Raw genomic sequence first — 22,670 nt, forward strand, 5'->3', positions numbered from 1 at the left:
GTATTTTCTCCTTTCCAACTTTAATGTCTTTCATTCATATTGTCTTGCCTATTTGAATTGGCTTTTAATACTATGGTAAACAGAGGTAGAAAGAGTGCACATACTTACCTTGTTTCTGCTCTTGGGAGGAAAGCCTCCAATTCTCACCATGAAGTATGATGCTGACTGTGGGCTTGTCTTACATTGCTATATTACTCTGAAGTACCTGTATTTTTGACACCCATTATGGTGAGAATTTTTGATTATAAAAATGTATTGAATTTTTGTCAACTACTTTTGTATCTTGAGACGATCATATAGTTTTTGCCCTTCATTGTCTTAATGAGTTATATCATATGTATTAATTTGTGCACATTGAACCGGCTCAAATTCAAGAGATAAACCACACTTTATTCATAGTGCATGACTCTTTAAATGTGTTCTTGGATTTGGTTCACTGCTATTTTGTTGAGTGTTTTGATATCTATATTCATCAGAGAGATGGACTATAAATTTCTTACTTGCTGTTTAACCTTGTATGGTCTTGATATTACAAATTGAGTTTGGAAGTGTTCCTTGCTTTTCACATTTTTCAGGAAACATTTGAAAAGGATTAGTATTATTCTTGAAATGTATGGCAGTATTCAACAGTGAAGCAATCTGATTTAGGACTTTCTCACTGGAAGATATTTTTTAAAAGACATATTTTAGGTTTAATTGTGTGAGTGTATGTATGTGTGTGTGTGTGTGTGTGTGTGTGTATGTGCGCACGCGCACATGCATAAGTTCAGGTGCCTTTGGAGACCAGAGGATTTAGTCCCTTAGGTCTTGAGTTATAGGCCACTGTAGCCATCCTATGTAGGATCTGAGAACTGATTTTGGGTCCTTTGGAAAAGTAGCAGGAACTCCTAATTGTTGAGCTATGTACCCAACCTCCCATTGATCTTTGGTTATTGATTCAGTTTCCTTCTACATTACTAGTCTATTCAGATTTTCTATTTCTTCTTAATTCAGTATTGGTAGGTTGCATGTCTTTAGGAATTTCTTGTTTTCCCAGGCTAGATAATATTCAACAATTGTTCATCGTAGTCTTCTATGATCCTTTGTACTTCTGTTATGTTGGCTCAATGCCTCTTCTTCCTCTTCTTTTACTTCTGCTTTTATAATTTGTCTCCTTTTATTTTCACTGTCCAGGGGAAGATTTGTTTATCTTTTTACATCTGAGCTTGAGGCTTTTGTGTTGTTTTTCTCATTTCTACTCCATCGCTCGCTGCTTTGGTTCATAGGACCTCCTGCCTGCTCACTCGAAGCCACACTAGTTGTGCTTTTTCTTCTTCAGAGTTGTTTCTATAAACGCCCTCTCTGTGCTGCCTCTGCCATATCCCATAAGTTCTGCTATGCTGTGCTTATATTTCATTATTTTCAAGATATTTTACAGTTTCCCTTTTGATTTCTTATTTGATTAATCAGTGGCTCAGAAATATATATATGCACACATATCTATGAATATGTGTAGAAAAGTGATACAATTTTGTGAATTTTCCTCATATTCATGAATTTTCCAGTTTTGTTCTCATTAATACTTTGTAGTTTTATGTTATAATGGTCAGCAATGATAGTTGGTATAATTTTAATGTTGTTAAATTTTTTTCACTAATGTTGTAGCCTAATGTAATCTGTCCTGGATATGTTCTGTGTACTTTAGAATGAATAATCAGCTGCTGTTGGGTGTAGCTTCTGTATGTATTTTCTTGGGGGTGGTTCACCTGAACAGTAGCTAAAGTCCAGCATTTTCTTTTTTACTTTATGTCCTGAGTTGAAAGTGGGACTAAACTCTTCTGTTAGGATTGTTTTCCTATCTACTTATTTGTCTCAATTTCTTTTTTTAAAGATTTATTTATTTATTATGTATACAGTGTTCTGTATGCATGTATCCCTGCAGGTCAGAAGAGGGCACCAGATCTCATTACAGATGGTTGTGAGCCACCATGTGGTTGCTGGGAATTGAACTCAGAACCTCTGGAAGAGCAGCCAGTGCTCTTAACCTCTGAGCATCTTTCCAACCCTTGTCCCAATTTCTTAACATATTTAGGAGCTTTGAAGTTCAGGGCATCCATATCTCTATCTTTGCCTGTATCTGTATATCATCTGTGTATATTTGATCGCAGTTGTAGTTATAGTCTCATGACCAGTTAGCTCTTTTATAATGGCCTTCTTTGTTTCTTTCTACAGTTTTTGAGTTAAAGGCTACTGGTTTAGTAGAAGCATTGCTATTTTGCCTGGGTTTTGTTTGCTGTGTTTATCTTATTACTTCCAGACCATTGTGCACTTAAAACTAAAATGACTCTCATATGATATACATGAGTCACATGTTCCTGTTTTTATTCTACCACACGTGACTTTGGTAAGAGAATTTAGTTTGTTTTTTTTTTAATGATTATTATTATTTTTTATTTAGGTTAGAAACAACCTTGTTTCACATGTCACTCCCAGCTCCTTCTCCCTCTCCTCCTGCCCCGCCCGCCCCACCAGGTCCCCCAGTCCCTTACCCAATCTCTACTTTGATCCCCAGGGACGGTGAGGCCCTCCACGGTGGATCTCTAGTGACTGTCATTTCATCCAGGGCAGGGTGTAGGCCCTCCCCGAAGAGTCCTGCCTGAGAGAGCCTCCCATATTGTGGCATGGACACTCAAAGTCATTTGTATGCCAGGGATAAAGTACTACCCAAGGCCCCATAGATTACCTAGGCATCCTCACTGACACCCACATTCAGGGGGTCTGGGTCAGTTCCATGCTTTCCACACAGCCATCAATCTGGGGTCCAAGAGCTCCCCCTTGTTCAGGTCAGGTCAGGTCAACTGTTTCTGTGTGTCAAACCAGCCCAGTCTTAACTCCTTTGCCCATCAGTTCTCTCTTTCTGACACTGGATTCCAGGAGTTCAGTTTAGTGTTTGTCTGAGAATTTACTTTGTTTATATATGATTATTAACAAATAATAACATACAGTTGGCTTTTTGTTAATTGTTCTGTTTTACACTTTTGTTTTTTTCTTTCTTCCTTTTGTTTTATTTTTCTTTGTGGTCTGATGACTTTCTTAAGTGGTACGTATTGTTCTGTGGCTGCCACGGAATCTATGTGAAATATGCTGCAGCTACAAGAGGCTAATTTGGGCTGATAGCAAATTAAATTCTATTACACATAAAAACTACATTTTTAGTTCTCTCCCTTTACCACATTTTAGTTATTAGTGTCTCAGTGGGCTGCTTTTATAATTGTGTTACCATTAACAATTTGTTGTGGTAATAGTTATTTTTAGTAACATTTCTGTTTTCGTGTTACTAATTAGCATTCTTTTGTTTCAACTGGAAAAATCATAGTCCCTTGATATTTGAGGGATTGCTCTGCTCAGGGGTATTTCTTGGTGGAGGGTCTCTTCCCTATTTAACACCTTCAGGAAGCCATCTCGCTTTTGTGGCCTGCTGAAATTTTTCTGCCAACCACACACAGCTTCTTCCTGTATGTATAAGAAAGATTTCTCTTGCTGTATTCAAAATTCTTTCTTTGGTAACACAACAAAATTCTGTCATTGTCATGGATTTTGTTTGTGTCAGTTTGATCCTGATGACTTTTTAATGTATTGTTACGGTAGCTAAATACCATATAGTTCAAGGGACTTCAAACCTTGAACACTTTGATAGCTGTAGTGTTCAAAGAATTTGGAATGTGTTGAGTCGTTGCTTCTTAAATTAAGTTTTATGCCCTCCTATTTTTTTTCTGGAACTGCCACAGTTACATATTGTTTCTCTTTAGAGCATCCTGGAAATCCTGATTCCTTCCACTCAATATCATGTACAACTATAGAAACAAGTCTTTACTATATTCTTTCCCTGTTTGGTCAGTTGGAAGAAAGAATTTAAGTATAAATCTCTCTTGGGACCAACTAGTCAACCTTGGGGTTCGGTAACACAGGTGAAGTGAGATTGTGTTTCTTGTCTTCCTCATATATTTGGAGATTTTTGTTTTCACTCTAGAAGTATATTGCTACTTTCCTACTGGATTCCTGGTCTCCTATTTGCCAACATTAGTACCTGTTAGAAGATGATGTTAGAAATTTCCTACCTCATCATTTGCTGATGTCACTCCTGAACTCTGGTAGTTTTTAAGGCTCACTCTGAATGCACTGATGACAGGGATGGAAGCAGAGATGTGAAGTACGACAGGACTGTAAAAACTGAAGGGAGAAATGATGTGGACTGGAAGCATGGTGGCAGCAGGGGACACGTTTAAATTAAAATGCATTTGGGGAGTAAATGGATGGGATTTGATGTGGAGAAAGAAAGGTCATATTAATGACTATAAATGTCTTAGACCTGAGAAACAGAAAGAATGGAACTTCCACTTAGAAAGATGGGAAGGGAAACCACAAATCCAGTGACATGTAGCAAATCTTTATTTTGTTAGATGTCTCCAAGTGAGTACTGCAAGGCACATGTGGCAGAGGCAGTTGGAAGCAGGAGTTTGACATCAGGGAGAGAAATCCTGTATAGAAATATACACGTTGGAGTCTGCAAAGTCTAAGTGGCTTTGAATATGGTATCATCTGTAGGCTGAGCAAAAATCAGACAAGGTCTGCCTGGGGGTTAGGCTTGAGATCTTATACATATAGAGCTGGATTGATGAAAAGAAATAAGGGAGTGGCACTTTTTGAAGAAGGTAGCCCATGTGAAAGAAAAAAAATAACCAAGCATTGGTAATGCTAGCAGAGGACAGATTCCAAGGAACAGAGTGTGGCAATCTGTATTTGACAGAGCTGATACAGCAAGGAACAATGTGGAGCTCAGCTTATTTCTGGACACTGCAGGGGTGTTCAGGGCCTTTCTAATTGAGTACCGTGGCTTGTGAGGCATTATAATGCAATCCCCACAGCATTTTGTTTCTGCATTCAAGTTTCAGTGCGTCCACTCTAACCTAGAATAAGTAATAAGTGAGTATAGGCAGGTTCTCTTAAGCAGGTGACTTTTTAGAAGCCAGAAAGATAACCACTTATTTTCTTCTAAACAGCTCCAGGGATGTACTCGCCATACTGTCTCCCAGCCATTTCTGTGTTTTATGAAGCTGAGGTTGAATACATTTTTCTTTATATTTACCTGAACTCTATCTCCAGGCCCATTTTTTCCTGTCAGGTCCTCTGCCAATATGGAGAGCAATCAGTCACCGTCACCTTCATAAAAATGCCCTTTGTGTACTCGAAACTAGTAATCAGATCACCTCTTAACTTGCTCTTCTGTAGGATAAACAACACCGCTGCCTTTCATCTTCACTTAAAGGCCCTACTTTTACCCTCTTCATGTGTATGAAGATAGCATATTAAGTAAGTACAGTCTCCTCTAGGCCTGTTGCCCTCAATCCTTAGAGACAATTTTTATCATATGTATAACCTATGATAACATCTTTACTTATGAGAGACAAATGAATGAATTTCTCCCGATCTTAAATTCTATCAACCCGACCTCAGTGGTGTGCACATACCAGCAGTGAAGGATGCCTGTCTGCATGTGCCTTTGTGCTCACATAGGAGTGTCTGTGAGCACATTTACAAGTGGTTGTGAGTATATTCTTTGTGTCTCCGTGTATACGTTTGCCTGTATATGTGAATGCATACATGTACGGAAGTGTGCATATGCAATGATGTGTATGTGTCTATCTAAATATGTGCTTACAAAAACAATAAGAGTCTCTGGCTCAGGACTAGCTTAAAGCTATTGTTTTATCACTCTAGGCTGCTTTCCAGGCAATAAGGATGTTCAGCTTCTGTCACCTATTAGCAAGATTCCATATTTCAGTATAGCTATGCGCCCTTGAAATGTTGGTGGGACTTGTTTGTCTTCTAAAGCAGGTAATAATGTAGATTTTCACTATTGTCTTACTTTCAAATATACCACATCCATTGTGTAAGTATGAAACACAAGCATGGGAAAGAGTGACAGGCAGAAAAACAATTTGAGAAGAAAATATTACAGGGCACAGCATACAGATGGCAGACACTACGTAAATAGGATTGTGCTTAGTAGCCTTATTGGTAAGGAGTCTGTAAAGCATCAGTCTTTTGTTGATTGCAGAAGGTGTTTTAGATGGCCGGGATTTTACAGATTTTATATCTTGTGACATTAAGAGCCCTTCACACATTTAATTCGGCGTTAGTCACTTATCTTGACTAAACAAGTAATCAGTGAATCAACTTCTAGGGATTACTAATCATTTGCCTTTAGTTGTCCCATATGTAAACAGGACATCCTGTAACTGAGTTGGCAAGGCACTTTGATATACGTGAACACACAAGAAACTCTACAGTGCAATGGCTTACTTGTGGATATTTATGCAGTATAGAAAACCAAGGAACTTTACAAAGATTTATGAATGCTTGATATTATCAGGTGCCCTAATTGTATTTGTGTCTGCAGTCACCAGTGTGCTGATCCTATTTGATAATTTGGGAGCTCGCTTTTTCTCAAAGGTTAGAGCTGAAAATAAAAGCAACACTGGTTTGTAATGTCTATTGATCCTTAGCTCATAACAATGCCTTTGCTACTGTGGTGGGCCATTGCTTATCCTGACTACCATGGTTTGCTTTTAGTCTTAGTTACTAAGGCTTTTAGATGGACAGGTAGAATGTTTGCTCTTTCAAGTGGTTCCCATTTAACAACAAAGAATATGTTAAACCGATACCATGCTTTAAACCCACAAATACGAGAGAGATCAAACACAGGTCTCTTCTTGCCTCACATCTGCTGACTAAGAGGTCTGCAAACAGCTGGGAGATATAGATGAATTTTTTTTACTAGATAAGCCTTTCAAAAGACCAGGAAAGCAAAACTTCTTTCTGTAGGAGGTGGTATTTTCCATAGGCTAAGGTAAGACGCCTGATACCTGAGCATCACTGAATTTCTCTCTGGTGGAGCTTAAAGCTGAAAATCAGCAGAGAATACAGTGGCGATCAAATGGGTACTGAAAAAAAATGTGTGTGTGTGTGTGTGTGTGTGTGTGTGTGTGTGTGTATTCGGTGACCTTTAGGGAGCCTTTGTGCTTTTTAAGAATTTACTCACCCACAGGCTGTCACTGCACACAAATGCCTGACTTCTTGGAATTCTACACCAGGGTTTGCCTGCAGCCTCTCTCCTTTACTTCTGTCTCCAAGCAGCCAGGTTCCACAGCAATAACCCAAGGGCTTTGTCCCTCAGGGATGGCGTGGGACTAGCCTCTCTGCCAGAGCTGCCTCTGTGCTGCTGCTGTTTGCTTGCAAACAGTTAGTTACCAGGAAATGTGGAGTCAGCTCTGCTCCTGCTCCACTTAATTTTCATCACCCCATGCAGTGGATTTTTCTCTCCTGCTGCCCCAGCTGTTCCTGCTTTTCCCAGGGTGGCAGCATCCGCCCCAGCTGCAATCTGTGCTTCCAACAAAGTTCCTTAGTTGCCTACTTGACCTTAGCTGCCCTGCTTGGATTTTTCATTTCCTGATGCTTCCAAACCAACATTAAAAACTCCGTGGTAGCAGCTGCAGCAATAGTAACTGACAAGAGCATTAATGGAGATGGTGGCTGGGTGTTGACATGGGGGCATGCACTGGGTTCAAATGCTGCATGAGCTCCTGTTACTCAAGACCGATCACTTAAGTTATCAGAGCTTTGGTTTCTTTGATCAAAAGGAGAAGAGAAGATCTTGCTAATATATTGTATTGTAGGAGTTTAAAAATATGACGTTTAAAACTCTATAGTAGATTCTTCCTACAGTCAGTTTGTAATTCTGCCTCCTCTTAGAAGGCAGAAATGACTTTCCCAGGTTAGTATGCAAATGTAGAGGGCAAGTAGCAGCTCTACCTTCTGCACACTATTGTGTGGTAACAGAGTATCAGAAGAATTAGAGGCTATCCACATCATGAGTGAAATTAGAAGCCACAAGGCAGGAGATTTATGGATGGATGAATGTGCAAAACAATGGGCTATAGGAACTGACTACAGAGTAATCAAGAGTTTACGGGAGGCTGCATTTGAACTTGATCAGCAGGAAGATCAGCTCTCTTGTAGTTTAAGCCCTTGCTTTCATCAATAAATAAAAAGAACTCTCCTGTTAGGTTGCTGGGAAGATATATCACTATTTCCATGACTTAGAGAATTGTGAGATCTGAAGACCTGAAGGAAAGTCTAGCATCTAGGTTGTCAGCATCTCTGATGAACATTAATCCAGGCTCCCAGGACTATTAGCATGAACAACATGGAACTGAAATCCAGAGCCCAGCACACACCCAGTGCAGGGGCCACGACAGTGTGCAGTGTCAATGGCTATCAGTGAGTCTGTCATGCATGTGCTTCCCGAAGTATGCACTGTTTGGACTCACTGCCTACAGAGATAAGGAGAAACATAAATGGCAATGACTTCAGCAAAGTCAGTTTTTGAGATTTATCTAGTTGTTTTCCATATTGATTGTCTTTCTAGTTTCGATAGTACAAATACATGTTTTTTGTTTGCTTTTTTGTACATTTTAAATAGGACATTTTTTCTTTTTTAATGTTTTTGTTATTTTAAAAAATCTTTAATTTTAAATATATTTTGATCATATTTTTCTCTTCCTCCAAGTCCTTCTAGATCCTCTGATTCTCCCTATCCACCCAAATTTGAATTCTTTCCCCAAAATAAAAACCCAATAAAACAGCAATTCCTCCAAACCAAGAAAACAAAATAAAACATGCCCCCCCCCAACTGCCAAAGCCACCAAACTATAACCAAATAAAAGTACTCACACACACACAAATGTGGAGGCCTTTGAAAGTTGGTCAATTGCTCCTGAACATGAGGCCTGTCCTGGAGTGGTTAATGTTCCCATTGTCACTCCATCGGAGAAGGGATAAGTGACAGTTCAGTTGCTAGCCTTTACCCTAGTGGCTAGGTGTCACTCATTAACTCATTCATTTATTTTTAAAAACATAACTAATAAAATATAATAAGAGAAAACAAAAACTATCACATTGAAGTTGGACAAGACAGACCAACAGAAAGAAAAGAGACCAAGAGAAGGCACATGAGTCAGAGACCCAATTGTTCACACACTTAGGAATCTCATAAAACCACTAAACCAGAAGCCAAAATGTAAGTAGAGGACATGGTATAGGCCCAGGTAGGTACTGTGCATACTGTTTCAGTTTCTGTGAGTTCATATGATCTTTCCTCATGCCTATGTAGAGGGCCTTGTTTTCTTTCTTTCTTTCTTTCTTCCTTCCTTCCTTCCTTCCTTCCTTCCTTCCTTCCTTCCTTCCTTTCTTTCTTTCTTTCTTTCTTTCTTTCTTTTTTCTTCAGACTGGGTTTCTCTGTGGCTTTGGAGGCTGTACCTTGAACTAGCTCTTGTGGACCAGGCTGGTCTCCAACTCAAGAGATCTACCTGCCTCTGCCTCCTGAGTGCTGGGATTAAAGGCGTGCACCACCACCGCCTGGCAGAGGCCCTTGCTTTCTTGGAGTCTTCCATTCCTTCTGGCTCTTACACTCATTCCACAACCTCTTCCATGGGGTTATCTGAGCTCTGAGGGGAGGGATTTGATGGAGACATCCCATTTAGGGCTCTCTGTTCCAAGGTATTTCACTTTTGACAAGATGTCTGCTGTGTATCTCTATATTTGTTCACATCTGCTGAAGAAGGAAGTTTTTTTGATGATGGTTGAATAATGTGCTAACCATATTTGTCTATCTGGGTCTGGATTACCTCACTCAGGATGATTATTTTTCTAGTTCCATCCATTTGGCTGCACATTCCATGATGTCATTTTCTCTTTTAACAGATGGGTAATACTCCATTGTGTACATGTACCACATTTTAAAAATCCACTTTTCCATTGAGGGGCATTTACTTTGTTTTCAATTTTTGTCAATGAATATGTTTGAATAAGTTGTCTCTGTAGTAGGACAAAACATATTTTGGGTATATGGTCAAGAATGGTGTCGCTGGATCTTGAGGTAGATCAATTCGCATTGTTCATTTCAGGTAAGGAGATTTCTAAGATTTTCATTTTGGAAAAATTTCAACATGGACTTTTATCTATTTTTATTTAATCTTATTAAATTTATCAGACTGTCTAATTTGCTGAAATTTGGCCCATTGAAAGCTAATAGTAGCTGCTGTTTTTTGACAATTTTCTTAAGCAATTTTACAGAATTATTTTGCTGTAAGACACAAGACTGAGGAAATTCTTCCAGTTCTAAAATTAATTTTAGAGGATGTTGGGGTTATTTGTAAGTAATTTTATTTTCCACTAAAGAAGATGTTAAAATGAGTAGAGTTTACCTGGGCCTTACTGTACTTGGACATGTAGATATTAATATCAGACAGTCTGGTTGCAGGACCAGCTACGCTGCTATTATTGAAATGTTTTAATAGGGTTACTAGGTGCATATACCTGGCAACAACCTATAAAAAGTACAAGTGACTCATTTTAGTTGTTGATGATCAAGGTTTTACTTTTCATCATCAGCTGAAAAAAGAAAATTAATCTTGCCATGTCTTACTGAATAAACATCATGTATGACCCAGAGAAATGTCATTCTTTCATGACTTCCTTAATTCCCCACAGGTGAGGTTGTTTTCTGAGGTTACATTAGGGTATAATGATACAAATGACAGAAAAACATCTCCATTGAATTCTTAGAGAAAAAACCATCAGCCAATGATGCCCAATTCACAAAACATCTATGCATGGCAGTGGAGGAATGTATTCTAGAGGGCTAACCTGCCATCAGATAGATCCATCAGTTGAGATATGAAACTTAGGTCATTAGGTCTCCTCACCACTGCAATCATCTTCCTGAGCAGAATGCTGGACAAGGACATGCTGTTCTCAATACCACTGAACATCTGAAGTAAGTCACTGTTGTCTGTGGACTTTTGTGTTCTGAATTCAGAGATTCGGGGTCACATAGCCCAAAACAAGTTAAATATCTTAACTACCAGACAAAAGACCTTTATGCAACTCTTTGAAGCACTGTTCATTTTCAAACACATCAGATACCCAAAACTATATTTATTTGTCCATTAGTTAAGAAAGATCTTAAAGTGAATGTATGCAGAACACATGAAACATTGAATGGCTAAATATATTGGCAAACTATTTGCAGATATGTAGTAGTCACTTCAGTTTTAGTATTGACTGAAGCTTTTTCCTTAATGACTAGAATTTCTACATTCTCTACAGAGCCTGAATTTCTGTCTTGCAAATACTAAAGAAAATTCTTGAGGATTATGTGACTAAATTAGAGTTTAAAAAAAATTGGGCTTCCTCCCAAATTCCTTGTCTAACTCTATGGATTCACTGTTGAATGATTCTTTAAAAATACTGTTCACCTTTTACCCTTAACCTCAGACCCTTCATTGTCTGACACACTTTGAGTTGTCTTTGCCTGCCATTATCAATGCCAAGTCTTCCTTCCTTCCTGTTACTTTCCATGGTTGGTTTTTCTCATTGCATTTTCAGAATGATAAATGCCTAAAGCAAGTAAAATACAGTTTATCCATATTCTCATGGAAGTGGAAAACTAAAAGGTGAAGAAAAGGAAGAAGAGAGGAGAGGGGAGGGGAGGGGAAGGGAGGAGCAGGAAAGGGAGAAGAGGGGAGAAGGGAAGAGAGGAGGGGAGGAGAGGGTAGGAGAAGGAGGAAAGGAAATGGAAGGGAAGGGAAGGGAAGGGAAGGGAAGGGAAGGGAAGGGAAGGGAAGAGAAGTGAGAAGGTGAAGGTGGGCTTGTTTTTTCCTGAAGTAAGAGTTCCCTTTTCATTTTGAATTGCCAACTATCATGGTTTTCATGGCTTCTTGTTCTGTTCCTGTGGCCCAAGCTTCTTTCATTCCCTCAGAATGCAATGATCCACATTCAGGAAATGTTCATCTGTGCTCCTCCACACTAGGTGTACTAGAATAAGCACTAACGCAAAGCTGTTTTGGCTTATGGATAAGGAGATCAACATTTGCTTTCATGTAGAGGTTACAAGACCTATTTTCTAATATCTTCTTATATAATGTGCAATAATTGAGTCTTTTTAAAAATAGACCTAATGCCCTTTGCCTGGAGCTGTCAACCCCTATCCCCTTTGTAAAGTGAATTAGTTCGACTTTTAATCTATATCCTATAAGCTAAAGGTTCTTTGGAGAAGCCATGCTGGCATGCACACATGTTTTACCCAACCTTCACCTTTGGTAGATGAGTCATTAACATTTGCTAAAAGTTATGACTTTGATGTACATTTTATATGATTGAAAATTGCATCAGTAAGTTTTCACATCTGACAGTCTACCACATGCACTGACTAAAAGGATACTTTCATGAAGAAAATGCCTTAAAAACCCAGTTAATCAGTGTGCTAAGCAATGAGCTATGTTGACACAAAAGCAGGTTAATTTTCATGCACAGCAACAATGAATTTCAAAGATGAGCTTCAGTGAATGATGTTTATGAATATGGGGCTGTGTTAGGTCAGCAGGGACAGTTCCCCATAAGTGTGAGGCTAACGCTTATACTGGACAGACAGAAGTATAGTGGGAAGTGATAGGAAGCCTACTGCTGTTAAAAACCAGTAGGAGACAGGAGGCATGGAGGAAACCTGCAGGAGACCCACGTGATGTTAGTAGCATATGGGAAGACAGAGCCATCCAAGAAAGGTGGCACCCTCATATGCCAACAGTCTTTCTGCTCAACTTGATATTAAAAATGTGCTAAAAGAGCCCCATATTTTTTAGAATAACCCTCAAAAGTTGAGGAATCTTCTCTTTGGGTTACTCCTTTTTTAAATGTGGGAAAATATTGTGGTTGCAAATGAATATATAAATATTTTAACACCTTAAAAGCTCCTAGAACCCATTTAAATGATTACTTGTCAAATGAGTGTATTTCTCATCTCTGGATCTTTTTTCCCGGTTAAATGAAAGGAAGCCTGTATTAATTTCCTTCTGTGTAAACAGTTCCCAAGTGTTTTACTGACTAAGAATGTAGTGGAATAGAATTGCCAGTTTATCATCATTCCTCCAACTAACACACAGATTAGAGTCACTGGAACAAAGGTACCATGTGTTAATGTAATTTATTGTCTTTGGCACAGAATGTCGTCTGCTGTGTTGTGAAGCTACACATAACCTGGTATTCTATACATTCTTATTATAAACACTGTGAGGACAAAATAAAAAAAACAATAGCATTCCAAACACACTCTCTGCTTCCAATGAAGGCAACACAATGCATTCTGAAGTCCTTCCAACAGAGGGCTGTATGCGCTTGATTTAGATCAAGAAAGGGAGAGAAAATGATTTGGATTTAGGTTGCTATAGTAAATCCTGCATTATACTTAAAAATAGAACTGATAAAAATGGAGTCAGTGGAGTTGAACGGGGAAGAAGCATCCTAAGATGAAATGTAAGATCCACTCTTACAAGACAGAATTTTATAAGTGTTTGAATTGATGTTCTTTTGAAAAGAAAAACTATATTTTACCATCTATAAATAAGAAAGTAGGCAAATTGGAGATAATCTGTGCTTTAAAGTACTATTAATATTACCTCAATCGGATATATTTTAAAAAAGAAAGAGAGAAATTGCATGTATTCTCTTTTGGATGCTTTCTGTCTCTGATGTTGGAGAATAGCTTAGTGTTATTATAAGCCAATGTATTATGTATATAAAATGCAGCTAAATATTTAATATACAGAATATATGTTTGTGTGCATGCACAATGCAGGGCATTTTAAAGATATTTTACAAAAACAAATGCTACTGTTTCAAAAGGTGGAGCACAAAGACACTAGAATAAGCTAAAATGGAATATATACTTCTTTGTGCTAGGCCAGGTTTGTAATTCTATTTCAGATTGAGGAGGCTTACAATATATCCATTGGAGTAAAGCAAAAAATTAAAAGAAACCCATCAATTACCTCTAGAATCTGAATCTTTGTCTTTGATTTTCATGAATGCTTTATTTTATCTGATTTCTTCAGTGGGCTTTGAAACGTTCATTCCATTTTATGAGCAGAAAGCTTCCTCAAATTTTAAACCTCTTCTTACATACAATTAAAAATCCTTGTTTCATTTAATGGAGACCTAATTTAATGGCAACAGCAACATTCTACTCAGATAAGTCATTTTTCAGTTTAGTCATATTTCCTAAAATATATATGCCTCGATCTCTAAACCGATCCCTTTAAAATGAACTCTAGATACTATTTTAGACACTGAGCTCATTATAAGTGCTGATATTTCTACAAAAGTATTTTCTTATGAATCTCCTTGAATATAACCTAGATTACAAAGTACTATGCTAGGTAAGTCACTAATAACTAGACTATGCATACAAATTATAATAATCCCATACTAAGATATTTTGTGTTAATAATCCATACCTTTAAAAACTTAAATATTTATTAGTAATGTAATACCTGATATTACATTATTTAAATTTTTTGCTACATAATCACACCTAGATTCGATAATATCAGTAAGTTAATATAAGTCCTCATTTATGAAAGCACAAGACCCTACTATACTGTTTCGAAGCAAATAAAAATTTGAGTGATTATCTGCAGCATGACCTTATTTTCTTTTAGAAGACATTTCAGAAATGTTGCATTGTCTGAACAGTTACAGCCTGGGTCTTTACATGGAATCTGAGCAACCATTTCTGTGTTTGCATTTGTTCAGTTGCAATAACTGAGGAAGGTAGATGTCTAATAATACCCAAAGAATATTCAACCCAAGATATGTGCATGGCTATGAAGTATTTTCAAATAAATAAACAAACATTTTGTTTGATACAGCTTGGTTGAAGGAAAATTGGGGGGCACAGGTTGTATATTTCATAATTAAGGGTCAGCAACAAACAAACAACTTCAGCTTAAAGGGCTGCTAGTTTTCTGTTGTAAATTTTACATTTATTTATGCAATCCTTAAGTGAAAATTCTTCTGGGACATTCCCCTCTTCCCATTTAGTGAGTATTACTTTATTTGGTTTATATTTTACCCACCGATGTTAAGATTGGAGACAAAGCATTGTATCTTTAGGCCAGAGCACGAGAGCACAGAGGACCACACACTGGAACTGCTCTACACAGTGTCTTCCACTGAAGCAATTGTCCTTTTGTGTGTGACATAGATTCCAGGCAGTAACTAATCTTCATCAGTATTTTATTTATTTATTTATTTATTTATTTATTTATTTATTATTTTTACTTTGAGATGGTTACATTTCTAACCATGCAAAATGCTGAGTAAAAATAATGTGGTTTCGTCCTGAACTCAGTTTTGATTAAAGGTGAGAATAACTCGGTTGCAAGTATGCTCATATGTAATTCCAGCAACATGTATCTCCAGGTAAACATTTTAGAAGGAGTCCTATTTATTTTCTCACGATAGCCCATCATATTTGTGCCAAGACATAAATCAGCATTATTTGCATCTGTGAATATTGCCTTCATGGCTAAGCAGAACAGCAAAACCACTAATATTTTCTACAAGGAGCAAGCAACGCTAATGGTTTGCTCTGTGCACCTGCCAGCTTGCTTTTCTGTGAAAGCCACCCTGGAAATTCTCATTTCTTTGTGCAATATTTTATGCTGTGCTTTTCTTCAGGGCAGATTGGTTTTGCCCGCACTTTATTCCTGAACCCATGTTCATTCAAAATGGACTGCCAGACTTAAATGCTCTATCTAGTGTTACCACTGATGCTGTGTGGGCTGCTGACTAACAGCGCCCCTCCCCCACACCGGCTCCTGCCCTGTCCTCCTGCCCTACCCTGCCCTATCCTTTGTTGACAATGGACTACCATTGTCAACAAAGAATGTGTAATGGTGGAAGACTCAGCGGTGATTTTGGTAATGTTTTGCTTTGGATATTTTGAAAGTGTTTCTGAAGTGTATAAATAGATGGTGCCCCAAGCTTTCCCTCTTCCCGGGTTTTAATATTTGGAGATGAGCTCTCATCCCACAGGGCAGCCTCAGGGACTGCAGTGGCTGGAATGCTTTCAGAGAACAAATGTGGCTCGGTGGCTCTCTCTTTATAATAATATTAACACCATATAGATTTAATAACAGGGTGATGGAAAACATTTTGATGATGGGGCAAATTCTCTAATCTGCCAAAGAAAGCATCTGATTTTCTCATGTACCAATTAATTATTGAAGCAACTGAAAACAACAGGCTACTGAGCTTCCTTCCTGCAAAGGGATGCGGCTTGGTGTGTGCTTGGGGACTTGTGTGTGCTCAGAGAGAAAGCCTGGCCAGAAATTTCTTCACTTTGTTCTTGAATATTAGTGAGAGACTGTCTGTGCATGTCTGAAATGGCGATAGTATTTTTATGGAATAGGAGTGCAACCATTTTATCCTTTCCCTTCGAATATTTTTCTTTTCCACACCCTTAATGGACCTGATTGTGAAACACTGCAATTTATTTTAATTTCTGTTTCTGGATTGTGTTTTATTAGCACCTTTTCTGTTTTACAATCCAGTCCCTGATGCAGCACCAGGTCTGTTGAGATCAAATCTTGTTTTGTTTTATGTCCCTATACGCACCCTTCTACTGCATGGAACAGTCTGTATATATTTACTTCATTTAATCTAGTTAGTTCTAGAGAACTGTTTCAGGATATTCATTCTTGGCTTCCTCTTTCCTCCCTAGAGACTGTGGCTCCATAAACTTTTTAGGTAGAAGGAGGTTGGTTTCTTGGGTTATTGTAAATTTGTTGCTTTGTATTGTGACAATAGTGTTCATATGCCTGACACCCTCATAATAATATTAAGCTCTATTTTTTAGTGTGATGTACTTTATACATTTGTATAAATGTCACAGCCTGTAATCACTTCCTTTGTCATCGACGATTAATCTAAAAAAATCGAATAATTCACTGCCCCTTGCCATTTACATATCGTCTGCTGCCATCTGCTCTCCTCAGCAGCAGTAAATGATGGGTAATTAACTCAGTGCCTTTGTCTTTCCCTTGCTGAATGTCTGACACATATAGATTTTCCTCTCTGTGCGAGTGTGTGTGTATATGTGCATGTAAGAGGAAGAGGGAGGTGGTGAAGACGAAAGGACAAGGGAGAATGAATGATACTGCAGCGATGGAAACCAGCGTAAGATCACTGAAGGAGAAAAAGGCATAGATGCTGTTCAGGGGAGTGGCCACACCTCAAGCCGAAAGGAAGAAGTGCTACTGGAACAATGACTTACACAATTGAAAGATTTTTCTAAGGTCTTGAAAGCCAAGGAAATGATAGAAAGTCAAGCAAGGACTCTGTAAAGCCCTGAAGTTAACCAGGATGCAAGGAAAGATCATGCAAATGTGATCAAGTATAGAGAAACCACAACTAATGCAAACGATCTACTTGCCTTTTTACCTGGGGGTGAAATCGGTATTAGAGAAGTGATGTAGAAGAGAAATCTCAGATGGCCTTGATGCTTGACCTAGTTCTCAAAGCAGGAAGTATCAAGGAAAACCTAGAAGGGCTCAGTAGATATGAAAGTTTCTAGAAAAGCTACTTTTTTTTTTTAAAGGAAAACAGTATTTCTTTCTTGGATTTTGACAGATTTCCATGGAATAGATCAATTGCTCCATGTAGGACATTCTTTCCGCTCAGAAGCCTTCAAACACAACATTATTCAAATAATTCTTACTTGAAACACCTATCTTTAAACATGCAATTTTTTTTCTGAAATGCAATGAATTTGATAATGCTAAAAGACTAACAATTAGAAAAGCCAAAATTAAGGGCTCTAAGCCTTGTTTTAATGGGGCCAAGTTGGAATCTACTCCAAGTACCAGAATCTGGCCACGATATTTTTTGTGTTTTTGCATGGAAGTCTTAAAACCTCTTCTGAGGAGAGCTGATATGGCTCTGCTGTCTCCAACTTATGAAAGCTAAATTTTACTCTCGTCAAGTTGATCATTTATACTCATCCTAAGCATATACATGGCTATATGAGCAAAATGTATTTTATTCACGAAGTAAGTTGAGCAAGTAATCTACAGTGGTGTAGATCTTGACTGTGATGCTTAACCTCCTCCACCAGCAAGGTCTTCTAGTGGTTTGCCATTTCATGTGCTCACAATTCCAAAATTGCTGGCTGGAAGACAGTTCTCAGTACAGCGTCCAGGCAGATTCCAGGAACTAATTTCCATAAGCACAGGGTGTTTTGCCATGCAGTCCTACCTCAGCACCTGTCCTTGCTGTGTGTGCACCAATGAGGGTGTATTCCCATTTTCTGTCATGGAAGTAATAAATGAATGCCTGAAAACACTGATCTTTTTGCTTAATTTCAGTCATTGTGATAACTCTTGCTTTATTCAGCCTATCATAATGAGACTTCTGCAGGCTAAATTATGTGTCTATAATCATAAAACAACTGGGCTTCCCTGGAAGGTCAGTCAGTGGGTAAATTACATCTCTCTCCATTAGTTTGAAATGGCTTTTGGAGATGACTGAATACAGGTATTAAGTGACAAAGTGGCTAAGAATGTAGACAACTGCCTAAGTCATTTAAAAATTAGAAAGAAACATTATAAATGGGAAAAATAAAAAGGAGGCTCTACCTCTCAGCTCTTGTGTTAACTGTGTGAAATGCATGTACTTTATGTAACTATCTACATTTTATAAACTTTTTTATGACTTACAGGTAAATTTGCCGCCATCTAATCGAGTAAGAGATCTTGAACACTTCCATTGCAATCGTTAATTCGGCGTCATTGTTCTCACAGACTGGTGTGTGACCTAGCAGGCTGAGAACAATATCGCTGAATATAATTGGCATATGTCAGCAAAATATAATTAGCAACAAGCCTCTCTATGAAATGTTCTTTTTGTTGGTTTTAAAAAGTTGAAGATTTCTTCTTGGATTAAATTATAGCTTGGATTTCTTTCTGGTTTGATTTTGGTAGCACTTAAAAATGAATTAATTTAAATTTTGATTCAAGGAGAGTATGCTGATTTCTCATTGCTGTGCAAACAATGTGAAGGGTTTTCTTTCCTTTAGTAGGTTTTTATTTTAATTCCTGGTCTGAGAGGTGCATTGTATGGGCAAAGTGGGACAATGAATTATCTGGGGCTATCATAAATGTCCAGGCTGGATCAATTGTCCATTATCTCCTCAAGTTTTTCACAGGTATGGTGACAGGGAATTTCTCAGGAGTTGTGTAAAAACTGCTGCGAACCCCGACTCTCCCATAGCCACTCCTCACTTGGAAGTTACTGACACCATAGGCTCAAGACTGAAGCAAATACCTGAGCTCTTTATTGCTGAACCACCTACATGCTCAGCTCCAGGGATGTTATGCCTAATGTTGGTAAATGAGGAAAAAATGTGCTACCACCATCTTTCATCCAATAGTACAGGGGGCAAGATGGATAGCTCACACTATTAGGCAAATCTGGGGGGAATCTAATACTGGAATGTTATTTTTCCCCCTCTTTATTTGTCTTTTCCTTGAAAATAATTAAAAATATTTTTTCTTGATGAATTTCATATATTATAGTTTGGTCATATTCATACTCTCCCCCAATTCCTCCCAATCTGCCTTCCTTTCATACATACCCAACTTTGTGTTCTCATTTGTTTTAACGTAATTTGTCCAACTTATGTTGCTTATGCACTTTTGGGGTATCCTAGTATCTCAAAAGTTTTTTTATGGATGTACATGCATGTGCACATATGTGTACATGTATGTGAGTGTCTTAGGGTTTCTATTGTTGTGAGAAAATATCATGACCAAAAACAACTTGTGGAGAGAAGGGTTTGTTTCAGCCCCCAGGTCTATAGCATGACCCATCACTGACGGAAGTCATGGCAGGAGCTCAAACAAGGCAGGAACCTGGAGGCAGGAGCTAATGCAGAGGCTGTGGAAAAACGTTGCTTCCTGGTTTGATGCCCATGGCTTGCTGAGCTTGTATTTTTATAGTATGTCGGACCACCAGCCCATATATGACACTGCCACAATGATCTGGGCTCCTCATCATTTACCATCAATCAGGAAGAAAGAAAGAAAGAAAGAAAGACAGAAGGAAGGAAGGAAAGAAAGAAAGAAAGAAAGAAAGAAAGGAAGGAAGAAGGCAACAACAACAAAAGTTGGCATAGGCTAGTTAGCTGGGACATTTTCTTAACTGAGGGTCCCTATTCAAAGATAACATTAACTTTTGGCAAAGTGACATAAAACTAGCCAGCACAGTGAGCATGCACATGGAGGTCAGAGCACACCTTTGCCATAGCTGCCCACCTCTTTTGAGACAGGGCCTCTTGCTGATCAGAGTCTCACCAATCAAGCTGGACTGGCTGACCAGTGAGCTCCAGATATCCACCCCATACTACATTCTTGACGTGTGCCATCGTTCCTTATACAATTGCTTGGGTTCTCAGAATCAAACTCAGGTCTTCAGGATTAGAAGACAAGCCCTCTACCAACCCTTCATCCCCTCATCTCCTTATCCCCCGCACCCCGTCATGCCCTCATCCCTTTACCCCTCATTCCTTCATCCCCTCAAGTTCACTTCATCTGCTCCTGCCCTCATTTTTTCATCCCCTCATCCATGGGATATTATTCTGGTAGAAATTATAAACTTTTGTTACTTTGTTCTTTTGGTGGGAAGAACTTAGAAATATTTCTTCGTAACACATTTAGAATAAAATATTTTAATGGATTTTATTTAGATTAAGAACAAGAAATATAACCTTTCCTAAGGAAGTTGTGACTTTGCACCCATAGTCATGTCTGGGCTGTGAACATGGAGTCCTCCCTGACCTAGATGTCAGTTGCACGAGGATGGTTCTGGAGGAGTAAAATAAGTGAAAACTCATTCCTAGACATTCACACTGGGCCCACCCATGATGGTCACACACACAGTGTAACATTGCACACCCAAGACACAGTCATATATTTATGTCCAAGGTATTTTTCTTGCTTTTACCTTACCAAGGCTCTCCCTCTGGGTTGGCAGGTCCTGGATTTTGTTTCTACCTCTTCAATAGAGTACTTTTCATATGTCTGGTTCATATATTCCCACTTTCCTCTGCTTGCGTCACCTACTTTCCTCTTGGAGGGAACTCCTCTATTTACTTTTCTGTCAGGGAAATGCCAGCCTTTCAGAATTAGTCCTTTGTTCTTTGACTCATTATTACCCCTTTGTAGAGAGATATAATCTTAATCACGAAATGTCTCTGCCTATAAAAATGAGTCTCAGGGATGGAGGAGAATAGGGTGGGAAATGTATACCTACAAAATTCCTTTCAAGTCTATGGATAGCTATAGAGACAATTGCACAATTCATGCAACGGAATACAATTTGCTTAATTCAATTAGTTGAATTTGGATAAAAGTCTGGGAACCCATGATTATAAGTACAGTTATTCAAAAGAGAATTAAAATAAATGGCACCAACAAATCCTATTTTTTTCCCAGGATCGTTTGTCCAAAGGGAATATGTAGATTTGGTGCAACTTTGCTAATTACAAATGAGTAGGTGAGTAGACAGATGTAATGTTACAGGATTTGCTAGTAGGAAAAAGTGATAATGAAGTCTAGGCCACAGAGAAATTTTACATGTGCCAAGTCATCTTCCAAAATAGATAAATCAAAAGGATGGCTATTTGCCCTTTAAGCTAAAAAAATTAGTTACCCCTCTTTTTGAATATGTGACACTGCTTTTCTAGAATAGTAGTTTATACATCGTCTTCAGTGACATAAACAGCTTGGGGGAGGGAACTAAACTCCAAGACTGTAAAGACTGGAAGAGCTGGCCTCAGTCTTCTCATCTGTGACTGCAAACAATGTTCTGTGGAGGTGCAGATCAAGAAGAAGCTCACTGCCATGACATTGAGGTGTTTGATCTCTCGGCAACCACATTTTGTTGTACTTCTAGTATGTGTTTTCCACTTTTGCATTTGATTTTTACGTTGCTATGATAAAGCTGTGAGGGAACCTAGGTGGATTCCATGGCAGGCGTGGATGACCAAGGTGGAGGGACAAATATGCCAGGCAGACAGAGCTTAAGGGAGACGTTTTATTAGAAAGGGGAGGGAGGGGAAGGAAAGAGAAAAGAGGTAAAGAGACACAGACACAGAGAGAGCACAGAAGAGAAGAGGGAGACAGGGAAAGACCTGTCTGTCCCCAGGGAGCAGCAGGAAAGAGAATGGGAAAGAGAGTGTAAGTGAGTGGGGTCTTTCTTTTAAAGGAGTCCTTTGCAGTTGTGTACGGACTAGTAGTCATGGAACTCTGAGCTGACCAGGGTACTGTCTGAGTGCATTCTTCCAGGTAACACAGGCAGGCAAGAATAATGCCTGAGTCTTTACATTGGTGAGTATTTCTTATGTTTTAAAATGAATTCTGCCACAAAAAGTTAGTTACAAAACAAACAAACAAACAAACAAAAACCCTTGATGCAAATAATGTCAGTTATTTTCTTTCTTGTGAAAACCTGACAAAAGCAGTTTAAGGGAGAATGGGTTTGGTTATTTTTCATATAACTTGAAGACACAGTAGATCATGGTAGGAAGGGAATGCAGCACAGTTTGGAGCAGCTGTTCTTAATGCATCTGCCCCCAGGAAACAGAGACATAAATGCTTGCATACAGCATTATTATCATTATTATTATTGCATTCAGCATTATTCTTATTATTACTTTGTGTTTTTTTCTTTTTTCA

At 38.5% G+C, this 22,670-nt stretch overlaps 1 long non-coding RNA gene across 2 annotated transcripts in view; it reads left to right on the forward strand.

The window, feature by feature from the left end:
• The first annotated feature begins 13,358 nt into the window (after positions 1-13,358).
• Positions 13,359-22,670, forward strand: part of LOC121137939 — a 31,332-nt gene continuing 22,020 nt past the window's right edge. The window contains exon 1 of one of the 2 annotated variants that reach the window (XR_005875205.1): positions 13,359-13,410. This is a non-coding gene — a long non-coding RNA (uncharacterized LOC121137939). The remainder of the gene's footprint in view (positions 13,411-22,670) is intronic. The other variant, XR_005875202.1, reaches the window with a different exon arrangement.

This window comes from Mesocricetus auratus, unplaced genomic scaffold, assembly GCF_017639785.1.
Source record: "Mesocricetus auratus isolate SY011 unplaced genomic scaffold, BCM_Maur_2.0 Super-Scaffold_6730, whole genome shotgun sequence".
Taxonomy (NCBI): domain Eukaryota; kingdom Metazoa; phylum Chordata; class Mammalia; order Rodentia; family Cricetidae; genus Mesocricetus; species Mesocricetus auratus.